The sequence below is a fragment of the Eptatretus burgeri genome, chromosome 3 (genome assembly GCF_056783735.1).
Source record: "Eptatretus burgeri isolate ZD-2024b chromosome 3, Ebu_testis_v1, whole genome shotgun sequence".
NCBI lineage: Eukaryota > Metazoa > Chordata > Myxini > Myxiniformes > Myxinidae > Eptatretus > Eptatretus burgeri.
Genome location: NC_140963.1, coordinates 81854997 through 81874000, shown reverse-complemented (window position 1 = coordinate 81874000; position 19004 = coordinate 81854997). Strand labels below are relative to the sequence as shown.

General features: G+C 42.3%; 1 pseudogene; it reads right to left on the bottom strand.

The window, feature by feature from the left end:
* Positions 1 to 19004, bottom strand: part of LOC147030306 (uncharacterized) — a 35642-nt pseudogene that overhangs the window by 9620 nt on the left and 7018 nt on the right.

Genomic DNA, 19004 nt, shown 5'->3' with positions numbered 1-19004 from the left:
TGTGTGTGTGTGTGTGTGTGTGTGTGTGTGTTCGGACACGGATCACTTGCCTTTGGCTTGAGAAATGCACTCCATGCTAAGAGAATTGGCAAATAACGCAGCAACCATGGGCGAAAGAGGGAGAAGGAAAGTGCTTGTGCTAATGCATATTTATATATCTGATTTCCATTAGCTAAGCAAAATAAGTTCAGCGTTGCCTTTCGTTTCCAAGGCAGAAATTTGATTCTTTTTTTTTCAACACAGCCCAATGATGGGTTTTATTCTCTAGCGATGGAAGCTGAAAAATGCGACACTTTCCTAACATGAAAATCTCACCAAATCTCTTTTCTCGTCCTCTCTGATCTCTCTCTATCTCTGTCTCTCTCTGTCTCTCTCTCTCTGTCTGTCTCTCTGTCTCTCTCTCTCTCTCTCTCTCTCTCTCTCTCTCTCTCTCTCTCTCTCTCTCTCTCTCTCTCTCTCTCTCTCTCTCTCTCTCTCTCTCTCTCTCTCTCTCTCTCTCCTTTGTGCATTACCTCTTCTCTGCACCTCTGCAACCCCTCCTCCTCCATCCCAATGAGTTTGTTGTTGTTGTTTGTTGTTGTTCGAGTAGAAGGACATCGACGATGAGAATCTGCACTGCACCTGCATGCCCATTAACCTTGAAGAATCTCATGGCGGGCCGGGGGTGTCGGTGTCTGGAGAATTTATTTGTTCGCACTATATATGGGGGTAGGAAGCAGTAACGTTCAGGACAGCAATGTTATAACTGCACTTAACCGCGCTAAACTCGCATTTATTACGGCCGACCGGTGTTATTTACAACCAGCAAATCGATGACGGCGGAAAGTAAATTGCGTTACGGCGTGCGCCGTTTCAGGCCACTGTGTACGTGAGAGCGTACGCCTGCGCGTTCTGTTCACCACGAATGTACACATATCACGTGCAGACGGAGGGACTCGGTTGGGAATGTCGGGGATTTATTTGGAGCGGCTGTGTGGGTCCTGCAACGTACGTCCGCGCTGTGCGGCTCCGCCGGTGCTCTCCTTTCCTGGCGGCTCCTGTGCACCCTCTGGAATGAAATGGCAGTTCGATGAGAATTGTTATGAAAATGATGGTTTGCCGAAGCCAGGCAGCACCGCACGCCAGGTCCTTGGTGTGGGCGCCTGTCAAAGCTGTGCCAGCTCGAGGGCTCTCCAGGAAAATGCAACTTTAAAGTGATTTTAACCTGCGTGGCACAAAATCTGCAAACTCTTGGGATTCCCAAATTGACTTGTATTTTTAATTACCATGAAAAGTTCTTATTTACATGAATAAAAAAAGCTGCAATGGTCGAAGGATCTGAGATGATGATGCTAAAGGTAGCGGCACAGATTCTGAGTTGTCCGGTCTCTGTTCGATTGTCGACCCAACTTCCGGTGGTTGGATTGATGTGACTTCGCAGGGGTGCTGTTGCATCACAAAGTGCACCGTCCTTCGGATGGATGTTAGTTGGGGTGTCCCATCTGCCAGCATCTCAGACTACGACTGGGAAAGCAAAGACTGACCACGTAGTGTAATCTTTGCCCTGAGACTGCTTTGGCAGCATTGCATCTGCCTACTACCTGGTGGAGAGGTAGAGGAGGAGTTTGTACATTTACCAGATGCAGCAGATGGGATTTAAACCTCATCGTGAGGGAAAAGCCAAATTCAGAGTGCTTTGTTTCGTAGCATTGTATCTGCCGCACGTCCAATCTGCAAACCACAGTTGTGGAATAGTATCGAAAAGTGAGGTTACAGGGTTAGAGTTTAATACGTTTCTCTGCTCTGGAATTGAGGTTTAACTTGATTTCGATCGCAAGGCAAATGGCTTCTTTGGCTTCCCCTTCAAACAACATGAACCACCAAAGAAGGTTTTGTCACTTCTTAAACATCAATCTTTTTGGGAGACGTGCACTCGCCTCTAAGCTGTCCAGCCTGGGTTCGAATCCCGACCCAGTTACAAACTGTCATTCTGGTGTTGCACAGGCAGGGTGATTCGTCAATGTATGTGCCGTCCATTGGATGGATGTTAAACGGCTGTACCGTTTGCAGGCGCTAGTTGGTGGATGTTAAAGACCCCACGTTGTCCTTCGCATAGAGTGGGGGAGCTATTGCCGGCACCCTGGCCAATTTCCAAAATCCTGCCCCCTAATTACTGCTGGGAATTAAATGGCAAACCAACCACCCAGGACATCACACTTACTCAAGAAGCTGCTTCGGTGGCACCGACGCTCCATGAGTATGGTATATCAGAGAGAGAGAGAGAGAGAGAGAGAGAGAGAGAGAGAGAGAGAGAGAGAGAGAGAGAGAGAGAGAGAGAGAGAGAGAGAGAGAGAGAGAGAGAGAGAGAGAGAGAGAGATCATGACATAGACAGAGACACATCATAATAGAGACAGAGATATCATGACATAGACAGAGACACATCATAAGAGAGACAGAGACATCATGACAGGTATGGGCCAGTGCAGCCAGTCTGAGGTTCAAATCCCTTGTTTCTTAAAATCGACAATTAATATTGTTTTATATTATCATATTACAATAATCCTGAAGGAAAAAAGGAGCAATGCGATAAGCCGGCTGTCTCGTTGGGACTTCTTGCAGAGTAAACCCACCTGGTAGAGCAATTTTTTTTGCTTGTCTCTGTCAAAAGGAAAATGGAGCTGTATTTGCAGCTGAATGAATTTTGTCTCGGTAAATTAATAAATTGCCTTTTGGAGAATAATTGGGGAAAAGTGGAACTTACTTTGAATGGAAATGGAACTGAGTGATATCATTACGACCACTCTCCTCCAGCTCGTGATATCCACCAACACGCCGCCCAAAACTCGGACAACCACCTTGGCCAGATCTCGGCACGTGAGTGCGTTCTGCATTTGGGTCGCTCTAGGTCGTTGGATCATCATTTCACCTGTCCAAGCACCTATTGATAACCCTTAGGGTGCGTGGCGAAACAACGGCTTTGTGGCAGGCGCTTAATCTAGCGCAGAATGCGTCTGGCTGGACACGCGGAAAGCAGGGGAGAAAAAACGCGCTCATTCATCTTTCCCTACTTTGTGCTTGCATTGCCGATGGCCTTATACTGCACTCCAAAATGTGTCATTGTCCTTAAAGCCACAATGGAACGGTGACCAATCATGCGAACATTGCTGTGTTCGAGCTGCCATTGCCATCTCTTGCAGTTTTGTTTAGCAATGTTCCGTTGCCATTTGTTGTTTTATTTTTTTATTAGAGGTTGTGTTCTCGGACAGAGCTGGGATTTCATGGTGGTGATAAGTGCGGTATGGTGGGGTGGGGGTGGGAAGCTGGTGGAGATTGGTAGAGATTGTTCGACTCTCAATGTCTGTGCCCAAGACTAAGCTTTGACCACTGTCACCATCAAAAATGTCTCTTACATCTTCCCAGACATCAATCCATTCACATTTCAAAGTGTGCATCGCAGTTGTAACCCCATTTTGTTTTATTCTTTGCCTTCTTGCATGACTATACGGCAGCTGTATATCTTGGCTTTTAATAAATAGGGATATTGCCCAGGTTCATTATCCAAGTCAGGTGTAATGTGACGAACTCGCTATCAACAAAGTGGATTTGTATACCAAGTCTGTAAATAGGGGTGGGGATGGAATAGGAGGGTTGATCAAAACAAAACTGCAAGAGATGGTGTCTTCCGTTCCCCCTCTCCAACTTTTGGGTAGCGAGTGCAGGCAGGGGTGAGGAGGGTAGCGAGTGCAGGCATAGGTGAGGTTACAGCAATAGAGATTGGTAGGAATGAGATCAAGGAGACAGTTTTTATTGATGGCGATGAAACTATTAAAAACGGTATGCACATTCTTCATTCTGCAGGAAGGATCGTAAACATGGTGTTGTGTGCAGTTTTGAAGGAACAGGAGTTCAGAACATTGAAGGAAGGTTAAACGACATTGTATCAGGTCATGGCAGGAAGATGTTGGTTGTGGCACTACGAACACCAAAGGATGTTGGGAAAGTTTACTCTGAGTATTTTAAAGATGGATTCAGGATATTGGTTAAGCGACTGAAAGAAAAGTGTTGTGGGGTAATGTTTTGTGGTATTCTCCCAAGATTAGGAATTCGAATAGAAGTTATGAGCAAAATGATAGGTGTCAACTTATGGCTGGAAGATTGGTGCTGGGAGCAAGGTTTTGCATTTCGGAAGTAGTGGGAATCATTTCGGGGGCAAAGGGATTGGTGTGTGCAGGCTGAATGAAACAGGACTTTATACATTCGAAAGGAGGTGATTATGAAAGTATGATTGAGATGTTTTCGATAATGAAGGGTATAGAAAAAACATGTGCAGACAAGTTATTTTGCAGAAAAGACAATGATTGCACCAGAGACAATGATCTCGGACATGTATAGACCGATTTTATTCACGCATGGTACAAAGACAACACATGATGGTATACAAAGCACGTCATTTCTTTTTTGACATCACATCCAAGATGGCCGACTGGGAGCCATTTTAGTTGCAAAAAAAAAAAAAACAACCGCTGTCGAATATGTCCTCCACCATTTCCCGAACATGAATTTACTGAACTTGTTCAAACTTGGCACACAGATAATGAATAATGGCTTACATATGCACGTCATTTTTTTTTTCGACATCAGATCCAAGGTGGCTGACTGACGGCCATTTTAGTTCTAAAAAATCCGAGTTGAACATGTCCTCAACCATTTCTCGGAGATGCATTTACCGATGTTGTTCAAACTTGGCACACAGATAATGAATAACGCTGTCCATATGAATGCCTTTTTTTTTCGAAATCGTATTCAAGATGGCCCACTGGCAGCCATTTTGTAACTTAAACGTGTCCCCAACCATTTCTCCAACATGCATGGTCCGATTTTGTTCAAACTTGGCACAAGCACAGTAAATTATGGCATACATATGCACCTCACTTTATTTTATGATCTGATCAAAGATGGCCAACTGGTAGACTGGTGGCCATTTTAGTTGTAAAAAAAAACCCGATGTTGAACATGTCCTCAACCATTTATTGGCCATGCATTTACCGATGTTCTTCAAACTTTGCACACAGATAAAGAATGATGGCTTGCTTACATGTGCTTGTCGTTTTGTTTTGACATCAGATCCAATATGGCTGACTGGCAGCCATTTTATTGCAAAAATGTGTCCCCAACCATTTCTCAGAAATGCATGCTCCCATTTTATTCAAACTTGGCACAAGCACAGTAAATGATGGCGTACACACAACCCTCACTTTATTTTGTGATCTGATCAAAGATGGCCGACTGGTGGAATGGCAACCATTTTAGTTGTACATAAATATGGACTCGCCCTTTAACTCCATACAGTAAAATTACTGAAACAATGGTGGCTATGACATTTTATGACTCTTTTACTTGTTTAATCTGCTGTGTGTGTCATGCAGGTATGATGGGCAAAATGGCCTCCGACATCAAATTTCCTTGTTATGGCTTCATGGCAAGCACACCCCAAGCATGGCAGGTGGTGCTCCAGTTGGTTGCTGGGGCACATGCCCATAAATCGTGTGTGTGTGTGTGTGTGTGTGTGTGTGTGTGTGTGTGTGTGTGTGTGTGTGTGTGTGTGTGTGTGTGTGTGTGTGTGTGTGTGTGTGTGTGTGTGTATGTGTGTGCGCGCGCGCATGTGCGTTTATGTAGTTGGTTGTTACCTCCATACACGGGTTTCAGAAGGTGGAATGGAGCTCTCTCAGGTGTCAAAGTATCCACTCCTATTTTGGGAAGGGATCACAATTCATGGACTAAGCTGTGAAGTTTTCTTATTCTCAAAGTTTTGTTCCGAGGCCTTCTTTCAGCATTGTCACTTGAGCCCTGGACATCTTCCAACTGCAGCTCATTTGTAGTAATGTTCCCAGCGATGGCTTTTAACATCTTTGTGAGGTTATTCTTTATTATTCCCATTGCTCCCATTATCACTTGTACTATTTTGGCACTCGTCAGCTTCCAAGATCGCTTGACTTCAATTTTGAGATCTTGGTATTTGATCATTTTCTTGATTTCTGTGATGTGTGTATATATATATATATATATATATATATATATATATATATATATATATATATATATATATATATATATATATATATACTGTACTTACAGGGTACCCATCTCCCTTGGGTTCATAGATGTCTAACCTCAAATTAGCAATATTTTGTAATGTGTATTGGTAGAAACAGGAATTCAGTGATCAGTGATCAGTGATAGAAATATTCAGTGATCAGACATGACAGTGGGTGGAGCCGGTCCTGTGCAGTGCCTGCATCAAAGCATTTAGGTGTGACATTAAGTCCTTTGCTTTGCCTGCACTGATGACCCAATGAGTGCAACCTGACAAGAGCAGCGCTCCAATGAGAAGGCAGTACCCATGACGAACAAGCAGCACTAAGTCCTAGGCCACACCTTGGCCGAGGGCTTTATAAGTACAACCTGACAAGAGCAGCGCTCCAATGAGAAGGCAGTACCCATGACGAACAAGCAGCACTAAGTCCTAGGCCACACCTTGGCCGAGGGCTTTATAAGTATGGGCATCCCAAGAATCGGTGCCGTGTGCGTCCAGGGAACAATGAGAGCCAGAGGGAGTCATGGAGGAATGAGGCAGTGAATGCAAACCTCGGATGTGTTGGGAGTGATCGATCCAGCTGCAGAGTGAGTGCTGATGAGCTTTCTCTTTCTTTCCTTATTTCTTTCTCTTTCTTTTATTATATATAATCATTCACTTGGAATGTGCAAGAGCAATCAACGGTTGTACTCTCACTCGTTCAGAGCTGGGTTACTGACTTGCATTCACAATTTCCTCGATCGTATTATGAAGCATTCTCCGCTTGTCTCCCCACATCTGCATCACACCATCATCCTGTCTGTCTTCTTTCTCTCCCCCTCCCATTTTCATGTTGGGACCAACGTAAGCCCCCAGGCTTACATCAGGTGAGTGAGGGGTCTCCAATGAGCCCCGCATTTTTTTTTATCTCTCTGTCTGTTACCCTTATTTGTCTAATGTCCCAATGACTGAGGCGCCTATGTCTGTAGTTTTATAATAAGTTGCGTGTTTCAGACTTTCTTCTGTGACACTGCATTGCTTATACATATGTACGTGCTTGTTTGTTCACATTACCATTCGTCTCCAACCTGCCCGATTGCCTCTTTCTCCATTGGTTAGACACGTGTGTAAATAGTAGATGGGAGTTTTTCCCCACTGTTTCGCTGCAGTCAAAGACCTGCCAATGTTTCACTTATTGTTCAGCTTGGCCATTCTTGATTTATAGGAACAGGGCATCGAGAGCACAGTTCCCCATCTGGGGAGATATAATTTGGTGGGAAGGTAATGCAGGAATTAGATGTGAGGACTCTACCATAGTCACTAGGTATTGCCACCGGCGCCGCCCAGACCAATGACACAACACCTTTTAGTGCGTCAATGGCAGCACACCCTCGGGGGTCCTTGAAATAGCCGGTACTCCACCAAATGCCTTGTACTCAAAGCACGGGGAGGATTTATTGGCCCAAATATGAACCAAGACACATCCAAATGCACCCTTCTTCTTCCTTGCCTGGGTGACTTGTCTGGCTAATTTACAGAGAGGACACGTATGAATTACACCTTCATATCAAATCCACATGTCAACTTTTCAGCCCCTCATGGCATATATAAGAACAGGACAACTTCACTCTAACAGGTCCCTGGTTACAAAAAATGTTGGAAAATTGTTGAATTGGTGCTTCCCAGGCAGGGCATTGCATTACAAAGGTCTCTTTAATGGGAGGTTAATCTGAGTGTCTTTATGCCTGGTGTTGGCTTAATGGTTAGGGCGGTGGGCTTGGGATCCTAAGATCCTGAGTTCAAATCCCCCTTTGCTGTTTAATTAATACCAGGTTGGGTTAACTCTGCCTGTCATCCTTCCGAGGTCGGCAAAATGAGTGCCAGCATGCTGGTATCCTGTGTCGGAGTGGCGACCCATCCAGGATTGTGCCCAATAGCCAAGGAGACTGCTTAAGGCGCTGTCACACCTTGACGATTTAACCAGCGTATGCCGACTTATGAAAAATTTGTATAAAACGCTGGCACACGTCGAATACGTTATGGGTAAGTTTTGTATACGTTAAGAGCACGCTGAAAAACACTGCCATACGTCGTAGTACTCTGGCTTTCATGGCTGTACTTTGCGGTTGTCCTCAAATTTTCGCATGCTTGAAATGTTACGACGTATGGCAGCGTATGACTCACACGTTCAGCTACGCTGGCCATAAGTTGTAGGCACGTTATCCGATCGTTGACACACGTCGACAAGTTACTTGCAATTTATTCATAAATCGAAACACGTCGAGGTAATGTTTAGCATACCCGAAACTTATTTATAACCTATGAGTAACGTGTTGTAGGCACGTTACACGATCATTGACACATGTCGGGGCACGTTATGCGATCGTTGACACACATCGAGGCACGTTACTTGTAGGTTACTCAGAAGTCGAAACACGTCGAGGTAATGCTTAACGTACCCAAAACCTATTTCTAACCTATGAGTAACGTGCTTTGAACCTATGAGTAACGTAACTCCAACGCATATTGACGTATGTAGACGTATTTGATTGACGTCTTCCGGACGACCACAGAACTTACTGAACATGTTTCTAATTTACAGCTACCGTATAATAGCATATTGGCAGCGTTTAAAATAAAAAAACAACAACAATAACTTCCGATATTTCGTCACGTGCCGTTACGTCACGTCCGATTGCCTCTTCAGTTTGCTCATGTCTTATTCTTAGTTCCTCCTCTGTGAGTATTTTCTGTTTGAGGATATTGTCACATCGATGTCGAAACTTAAAAGCAAATGTCCGAATATATTTTAAAATTCGTGATAGACTAAAATAAAAAAACAAAAAAACAACAACAACAACTTCAGATATTTCGTCACGTGCCTTCAAGGAGCCAAGGAGAAAAAAAGGAAATGTGCCTTGATGGAGAAAATAAATTTCAGGTATGCAAAACATTACCTCGACGTGTTTCGACTTATGAGTAACTTACAAGTAACGTGTGTCAACGTTCGCATATCGTGCCTACAACTTATTCCGAGCGTCGCGGAACGTGTGAGCCATACGGCGAGTACGTCGTAAAATTTTCAGCATGCTTGAAATTTCACGACGTACTAAACGTACTACGAAATATGACAGCGTACTTCATCGTTTTTCAGCGTGCTCTTAACGTATACACAACTTACCCATAACGTATTCGACGTGTGCCAGCGTTTTAGACACATTTTTCATAGGTCGGCATACGCTGGCTAAATCGTCAAGGTGTGACGGCGATGTTGACACTTCCAATTCTCAGGCGGTTATGATTTAAATCGGCGAGCGGCAGGTTTTTAATAGGCTACGCCACGAGTTCGTCGGCGATGCGTGCAGCGCGCTATGCCTAAAGGTCCAGTCACACCTTGACGTTTTAGCCAGCAATGGCAACGTATTAAAATGTATGTAAAATGCTGGCTGACGTTGAACTTTTGATGTTTTTTTTAAAGATTCGGACGTATTCAGAACGACTTGGTCTTATGCATAACGTGTTAGTAACGGACACAGAACGTTTCGTTGTGTTCTAGATAACTTATACCAACGAATGCTGAACCCGTTGTCGGCGTTCACAACCTATGCCCAACGATAGTCTAACTTATGCATAGCGCTGCACGCATCGCCGACGATGACGTGGCGTAGGTTATGGAAAGGCTGCCGCACAACGATTCAAATCATAACCGCCGCAGAAATGGAAGTGTCAACATCGCAGTCACACCTTGGCGATCTTGCCAGCGTATGCCGACCTCTGAAAAATGCGTCTAAAACGCTGGCGCACGTCGAATACGGTATGGGTAAGTTTGGTATGTGTGAATAGAACGCTAAAGTACGCTATCATACATCGTATTAAATGGATTACGCCTTGTAATTTTAAACATGTTGAAAATTTTACGACGTACTTGCCGTATGGCACACGCTCCGCATGCGATGGGAATAAGTTGTACACATGATACGCGATCGTTGACACACATCGACACACGTTACTTGTAAGGTACTCATAAGTCTAAACACGTCAAGGTAATGGTTAGCGTCAGTGTTCCAGACTCCCGGTTTTTTTTTTCTTCGGTATGACGGTGTTCAGTGTACAGTGCGGTTATGATTTAAATCATTGAGCGGCAGCCTATTAATTTTATTATATTATCACCGCACTAGAAATCGAAGTGTCAAAATCACCATCAAACCGAAGGAAAGAAGAAAAAAAAATAAAACCAGGAAGTCTGGAACACTGACGCAAACCATTACCTTGATGTGTTTCGACTTATGAGCACCTTACAAGTAACGTGTGTCGATGTGTGTCACCGATCGCGTAACGTGAGTACAACACGTTACTCATAGGTTAGAAATAAGTTTCGGTACGCTAAACATTACCTCGACGTTTTTCGACTTATGAGTAACTTACAAGTAACGTGTGTCGACGTGTGTCAACGATCTCGTGGCGTGCCTACAACTTATGGCCAGCGTTATGCGGAACGAGTGAGTCATACGCTGGCATAAGTCTTAAAATTTCAAGCATGGAAAATTTGAGGACAACCGAAAAGTACAACGTTTTAAGCCAGCGTACAACGACGTATGGCAGTGTTTTTCAGCGTGCTCTCAATGTTATCAAAACTTACCCATAACGTATTCGACGTGTATCAGCGATTTAGACAAATTTTCCAAAAATCGGCATAAGCTGGCTAAGACGTCAAGGTGTGACTGGGCCTTAAGTTTAAACTATCGTTAGCATAGGTTGTAAACGCCAACAACAGGCGAAGCATTCGTTGGTATAAGTTATCAATAAGACAACGAAACGTTCTGTGCCCGTTACTAATATGTTATGCATACGACCAACACGTTATGAATACGACCAAAACTTTAAAAAAAAAAAACATTAAAATTTCAGTGTACGCCAATGTTTTACATACATTTTAATACGTTGCCATTGCTGGCTAAGTCGTCAAGGTGTGACAGTGCCTTTAGGCAGCACCAACGCTCCACACAAAGTAAGGTCCCAATGGATGGATGGTGTCTTTTCTGAAGAGTGCCGGTGAGTTGTCACCGGAACCCTGAACACATTACAGATTCCTGCCAAAATAATCTTCAGTCGAACATCAGGCCTGGTCTGCTATTTTGTGAAAGACTTGGGATAATCATTCTCTGACAGTCCCCACAATAATGTGGGAATAAATTGAGTCCTTGAAGAAGTTGCTTTAGTGGATCAATACATGATGTTGTGGAAATGACTCCTACAGGTTAATAATGTTTATTAGAGTGGTTATTTATTTCGTATATGGTTCAGTATAAGTGTAATATAATTTTCCTTTTTACATAGTCAAGGCTCGTGGAAGAGCGCACTGAACGTATGAGGACAGAACAGACAAAAACAGGATGCAAAACATGCGTGAATGGAGAAGGAAACTCCAAAGAGGAAAAACTGGAAAATTTGCAGGGTTTGGCTGGGTGGGGTTAAACAGGGTAAAAACACATCATGGTTTTGGATTGGGGCCAATCTGAGATTGTTGTGAACAGCTGTCATGAAGACCTGGAGGGAAATATGAGATTGAAGGGGATGTGGAAGTTCATTCCACAGGTGGTAGAAAAAGCAACAAATTAGTGGAGGTGAGCAATGATCCTGTACTTTGGAAGTTGTACCAGAGAGGATTGATGGCTGCAGAACCTGGGGGGGGGGGGGGGGCAAAGTATGGAAAGAGCAGAAGGTTGAAGACCAGTAAGGAGGTGGTAGAAGACAGAGAGACCACCGACCTGTCTGCGATGGCAAAGTGATGAGCCCATAAACTCAGCTTCAGTGCAGGAGATTCCAATAATCTTGAAGTCCTCGGTTTCCACAGCATCAAGCTGAGCAAGATGTGAGGCAGAGGAGCCAATCTAAATGGGGAGAGCATTATTACATCAAGCTGCGGATGAGACCTTGTCGGTGGCTATGAGTTTAGGAGAACCAAGGAAGGACTTTCTACCATGGAGGATGCCCAGTCAGCACCTGGCTTTGGTGGCCAACTTTGAAATGTGGTTTCCCAAGAAAGATCATGGCTGATAATTATCAGGATAATTATCTCATTATAATGAGACCCAGGAGTTTGACTGACGAAACTTTCTCAAGGGGATTGTTAATAAAGTTCATGCTGTGGGAAGCAGTTACCAGATGGTCCTTTTGGAGAGAGATATTGAGAGTGTGAGATTTGTCAGGGTTAAAAGACATATTCCAAGTGTTTGACCAGCTTGTGATTTTTTTCTATGCTTTGAAGAGAGGGAAGAGGCTGCAGCCTGCCTGTCTGAAGGATGAGGGATGTTACGGCAGAGGGTGGAGTCATCAGAAAATACATCAAGTGGATTTTACAGAGAGTCAGAGAGATCATTGATGAAGATCAGGAATAAGACTGTGGCCAGGGGCCCTTTCTTGAGGCCAGGGCCAGATTTATACCAAAAAACACTGCCTTGGGGCCAGGGCCAGATTTATACAAGGGCAACCGGGGCACTTGCCCCAGGCCCTCCACCACCCAGCACGTGCCCCAGGGCCTCCACCACCCAAGGGCTCATCCAGGATTATTGATTTTGTTGTGAATTATCGTTTATTAACCCTATATTAACCAGTGTAGTAAATTTGCTCCAAAAATTGGGCATTCATTGAGCATTTGACAAGTCTAGTCGGAAATTGTTTCGCTCATATAGTCCGCATTCACTTGTTTCAGCGATTTTTACTTTCTGTGTTGGTGTAATCCGATACCAGGAACATATAAAGCAATGCTTCTGGTTTTGTTACCCATAGTTCCATGACTCAAATTAAATCAAATGTAGCTTGGAAGTTGTAACAGTAATGCAATATCTTTTTGACAGGCTGATTGCACGCTTTGCCAATCTGCAGTTGTGTCTGGAATCGATTGGTGGTAATAAAATCCCCCAAAAACAAACCTGAAATTAAGTGTTTTATCCAATAATTTAACTCGTGGAGCCTGTAATATTCTTAAGGCAACTTTTCAAATAGAAAATTGAATAGGGGTGCCACGAATAAAATACTGTATCATGGTTTATGGTGCCATGAGTGAAAAAGGTTGAAAACCACTGCTTTACTTCATAGTTGGTGGCAGAAAGGGCCACCACCACCCATCTGTGCCCTGGATCCTCCACCACCACAAATCTGGTGCTGCTTGGGGCACTCCAGCCTAGATATATATATATATATATATATATATATATATATATATATATATATATATATATATATATATATATATATATATATATATATATATATATATATATATATATATATATATATATATATATATATATATATATATATATATATATATATATATATATATATATATGAAAGGGTCTGTTGAGTGCCACACGTTGGCTACGAGTGCAGAGGAAGTCAGTAAACAATGTGTGTAGTTGCCCTTGAATGCCATAGGCAGACAGTTTGGAGAGTAAAGCAGGATGCCAGACTGTATCAAAAACACAAGATATGTCTGGAAAGACAGCAATGAACTCATGTCTGGTATGGAATTGAGGACCTCCACCATTGTTGGGTGAGTATAAGCAGCATGTTTAAGGTGGACTGACCTGGTCTGAAACCAAATTGGTGATCTGAGATGAGGTTTTTGGAGAAAAGGAAGGATTTCATATCAACTGCGATGATTGATTCCATGACCTTGCTGATGATTGGAAGTTAGCCGATCGGTCTGTAGTTAAGGGGATCAGTTTTTGCACCTTTTTACGTAATGCAATGATGTTGGCTGATTTCCAAGCAGATGTAAGATGACCTTGTGCAAATGACAGGATGTTGTGTAAGGCAGAGGTTGGCAGAAAGAGGTTGTGTAAGACCAGCAGAGCAGGTTTTTAGGACACGCAAACTAATGCCGTCTGGTCCAGTAACAGAGTCGGAGTCGAGAGTTGAAAGAACCTTCTCCACCTTCTTAGATGCAAAAAAACTGAGTCCGGGGACAGTTGGATATGACGGGGAAGAATGGGTACCTTACCGAGAGTGAAGGATTGGGGACACAAGATTTGGAAGCAAACACATAATTGAGATATTCGGCCTTCTCATGAGCAGAGTCGGCTGTGGTGTCATTTGAAGAGAGGGAAGGGATTTGAAGAGAGTTTGAAAGTTCAATCTTGAGATAGCCTTCGGTCAAATTTGCCTTCCAGGAAGAGAAAGCAAGTTGTTTCAGAGCAACTGCCTCGTCACAGGATTCAGTGTGTCATGGGTGGGAAGGAGGGTATGATAACTGAAGGGGAGAGAGAGAGAGAGAAAGAGAGAAAGAGAGAAAGAGAGAGAAAGAGAGAGAGAGAGAGAAAGAGAGAGAAAGAGAGAGAAAGAGAGAGAAAGAGAGAGAAAGAGAGAGAGAGAGAGAAAAAGAGAGAGAGAGAGAGAGAAAGAGAGAGATATATATATATATATATATATTTATATATATATATATATATATATATATATATAGATAGGTATGTTTCTGTGGAAAAATTCCAAGGCTGAGTTAACATCAAGGACACAGTATATCTGGAAGACCAGTCCTGAAGAGAGATGGCTGCTTGCAGTCCCTGCCAATCTATTTGAGTGAAATGCCAGACTCGCTGGTCTAGGTTTTGACATGCTATATAAGCTACGAGTGGGGCATGCTTGCATACTGCAAGCAACTACTCCGGTGCATCATACCTGCAGACATAATAAGTATAAGCTTTATATATATATACAGTATTTGATGAAGTGGTTTGTGAAATAGCTTTATATTTAAGAGCACTAGATTACAGTGATATACAAGACAAAAGACAAACTAAAAATGTTGCATATTCCTAATTAACTGAATCAAACAATGACCAAAAAAAATGGCATATCGTGTGCAATATATGTGTTTTCCTTACTTCGATTATTTAGTAATTAACAATAATTAAACATCAATACAGATCATAGATCAGACACAGAGACATAGACATAGGAATCACTTGTAATCGTTTCCTTTTTCATGTATGACGTCCTCTCTCCTTTGGCTGTTTTTAAAGCGCATTGTGGTTGCATTCTGCAAAAAGCTGAATAACTCAAGTAATTCATCAATTCGTGTTTAGAATGGACTGTTTATTGAAACGTTTACAGCTGCAGTCATTTTCTATGAAAATATGGTAAAAGTTATTAAATAAGATCAGGTGAAGAGGTGCTTGTTACCATTGTCCAGTCAAAGTAAAACCTCTATTGTATTGGGGCACGTGACCTGCAGTGAGCAGACTGAGGCTGCAATGGCAGACTTTTGTTGGTGGATATTTTCGTTTATGGAAAATTTCCAACTGTTTTTGTGATTTTCCTGGGATGTTTGCTTCAAGTTGCATCAGGATACAAAATTTAAGTTTTGTACCCTACCTACAAGGTACGAAACATTTATATCAGTGAGTGAGTGAGTGAGTGAATGAGTCAGTGGTTTGAAAGAGCTTTATGTATTAGATCAGGTTAAAATCTTGGGAAAATCTTTCTGGAGAAAGGATGAAAAATCAAAACAGAGGGAGGTGGGAAAGCTTTTCTCCCACTATTTATTGCAACGTCTATTCATTAATTAATCGATCAGTTTCAAATTCAATGTACATTTTGAGTGTCTCATGAAATCACAGCAATACACATTTATCCTGGCACAAGCTGTCTGCCATTTGATCAGAATGCCACCTGCGTGGATATTCAGTTTGCATGGCAGACAGCGAAGAGAGGTCTTTGCACCCAGATGCTGTACCAGGAGTACCTCTCCTTGTGGTTATTTTGTGAGACACGAAACACCACTCACGTTCCCCCCTGTATAGAGTCTATCCCACTTGGGTTTAGGAATGCAGCAACTTTTGAAAAGATATTGCAAACTGCTCCAAGCTTCAAGAAAAGTCCTCCACACGTTAATCTTTCCACCAGTCATGGCTTAGACCAGTGTTGTAGTCTACTTCCTACACTTACCATTTAAAAGAACATAAATTATTTTGTATACTCTCATCGACTCACCATGGCGACTTTCTCTGCCGTTTTATATAGAGGAAAGACTTCTACACGTCCTGAACGTATCACGCTTCCATTACAGAAACCCATCGTGATACCCTCCACCATCCACAAACTTCCTGAAGACCCCAACCCCTCTCCCCGAGTTGCGTCCAGCTCGGAGTGGCGCACAAGATGTTTGCAGCAGGTCGAGGCACGGAGCATGTAAATTAGCATGTGCAGGTGCTCGCCGTGCCTCCACAAAGTGCCTCTTGAACGAGGCGCACAATTTGGGTCTGATTTGCAAAACGGATGGCCGTGCGAATTGCCGCATTTGGCGGGTTAATGGAGGCACGTATTTCATTGTGAGTCGCATGCTCAGCCGAAACATCCACGCAAAACATGATCACGCTCCGATTTGCGCGTGCGCTGTTTTAAGGAGCCGTTGCGATAATGCTGTTGTTTTTCTTGCCTTGAGCGTTGTAACAAGACACCGTTTAGGTTGGCACATGATGTTGCTTCTTGCACGATGTAGTGAGAAGGAATCCACGGTGGCATTCGCACGGTGAAATTCATTGTGAAATACGAGCTGATGGCCATCACCAAATCCAGTGTGAAATATATTGTGAAATACATTGGAAAATTCATTGGGAAATACGTGGTGAAATTCATTGTGAAATCCAACTGAAATCCGTAGTGTAATCCATTTTGAAATGGACGGTTAAATCCGCTGGAAAGTAGATTGTGAAATCCATTCTTAAATGCACGGTGAAATACAATGTGAAATGCACGGTGAAATCCGCGGTGAAATCCATTGTGAAATGCACGGTGAACTGCAGAGTGAATTGCAAGATGAAATGTATTCTTTCATCAATCTTGAAATGCACGATGAAATCCATTGTGAAATGCATGGTGAAATGCACAGTGAAATACATTGTGAAATGCACAGTGAAATCCATTGTGAAATGCACAGTGAAATACATTGTGAAATGCACGGTGAAATCCATTGTGAAATGCACGGTGAAATCCATTGTGAAATGCACGGTGAAATCCATTGTGAATCCATTGTGAAAGGCACGGTGAAATCCATTGTGAATCCATTGTGAACTGCATGGTGAAATCCATTTTGAAATGCATTGTGAAATCCATAGTGAAATGCATGGTGAAATGCATTTTCAAATGCATGGTGAAATCCATTGTGAAATACATTGTGAAATGCATGGTGAAATGCACGGTGAAATCCATTGTGAAATACATTGTGAAATGCACGGTGAAATCCATTGTGAAATACATTGTGAAATGCATGGTAAAATCCATTGTGAAATACATTTTGAAATGTAAGGTGAAATCCATTGTGAAATGCACGGTGAAATATATTGTGAAATGGAGGTTAAATCGATTTTGAGATCCATTGTGAAATCCATTGTGAAATGGCCGGTGAAATCCATTGTGAAATGCATGGTGAAATCCATTGTGAAATGCATGCTGAAATCCATTTTGAAATCCATTGTGAAATGGCCGGTGAAATACATTGTGAAATGCATGGTGAAATCCATTGTGAAATGCATGGTGAAATACATTGTGAAATGCATGGTGAAATCCATTGTGAAATACATTGTGAAATGCACGGTGAAATCCATTGTGAAATACATTGTGAAATGCACGGTGAAATCCATTGTGAAATACATTGTGAAATGCACGGTGAAATCCATTGTGAAATGCACGGTGAAATCCATTGTGAAATGCACGGTGAAATACATTGTGAAATGCATTGTGAAATGCACGGTGAAATACATTGTGAAATGCACAGTTAAATCCATTGTGAAATCCATTGTGAACTGCATGGTGAAATGCATTTTCAAATGCATGGTGAAATCCATTGTGAAATCCATTGTGAAATGCACGGTGAAATACATTGTGAAATGCACGGTGAAATCCATTGTGAAATGTATGGTGAAATCCATTGTGAAATCCATCGTGAAATCCATCGTGAAATCCATTGTGAGATCCATTGTGAAATGTATGGTGAAATACATTGTGAAATGCACGGTGAAATCCATTGTGAAATGCATGGTGAAATCCATAGTGAAATCCATTGTGAAATGTATGGTGAAATCCATTGTGAAATGTATGGTGAAATCCATTGTGAAATGTATGGTGAAATACATTGTGAAATGCATGGTGAAATCCTTCGTGAATCCATTGTCAAATGCATGGTGAAATCCATTGTGAAATCCTTCGTGAAATGCATGGTGAAATCCATTGTGAAATGCATGGTGAAATTCACGGTGAAATCCATTGTGAAATGCACAGTGAAATCCATTGTGAAATCCATTGTGAAATGTATGGTGAAATGCACGGTGAAATCCATTGTGAAATGCATGGTGAAATACATTGTGAAATGCACGGTGAAATCCATTGTGAAATGCATGGTGAAATCCATTGTGAAATCCATTGTGAAATGTATGGTGAAATCCATTGTGAAATGTATGGTGAAATACATTGTGAAATCCATTGTGAAATGCACGGTGAAATGCATGGTGAAATCCTTTGTGAATCCATTGTCAAATGCATGGTGAAATCCATTGTGAAATCCTTCATGAAATGCATGGTGAAATCCATTGTGAAATGCATGGTGAAATTCACGGTGAAATCCATTGTGAAATGCACAGTGAAATCCATTGTGAAATCCATTGTGAAATGTATGGTGAAATGCACGGTGAAATCCATTGTGAAATGCATGGTGAAATACATTGTGAAATGCACGGTGAAATCCATTGTGAAATACATTGTGAAATCCATTGTGAAATGTATGGTGAAATCCATTGTGAAATGTATGGTGAAATACATTGTGAAATCCATTGTGAAATGCACGGTGAAATGCATGGTGAAATCCTTTGTGAATCCATTGTCAAATGCATGGTGAAATGCATGGTGAAATCCATTGTGAAATCCTTCGTGAAATGCATGGTGAAATCCATT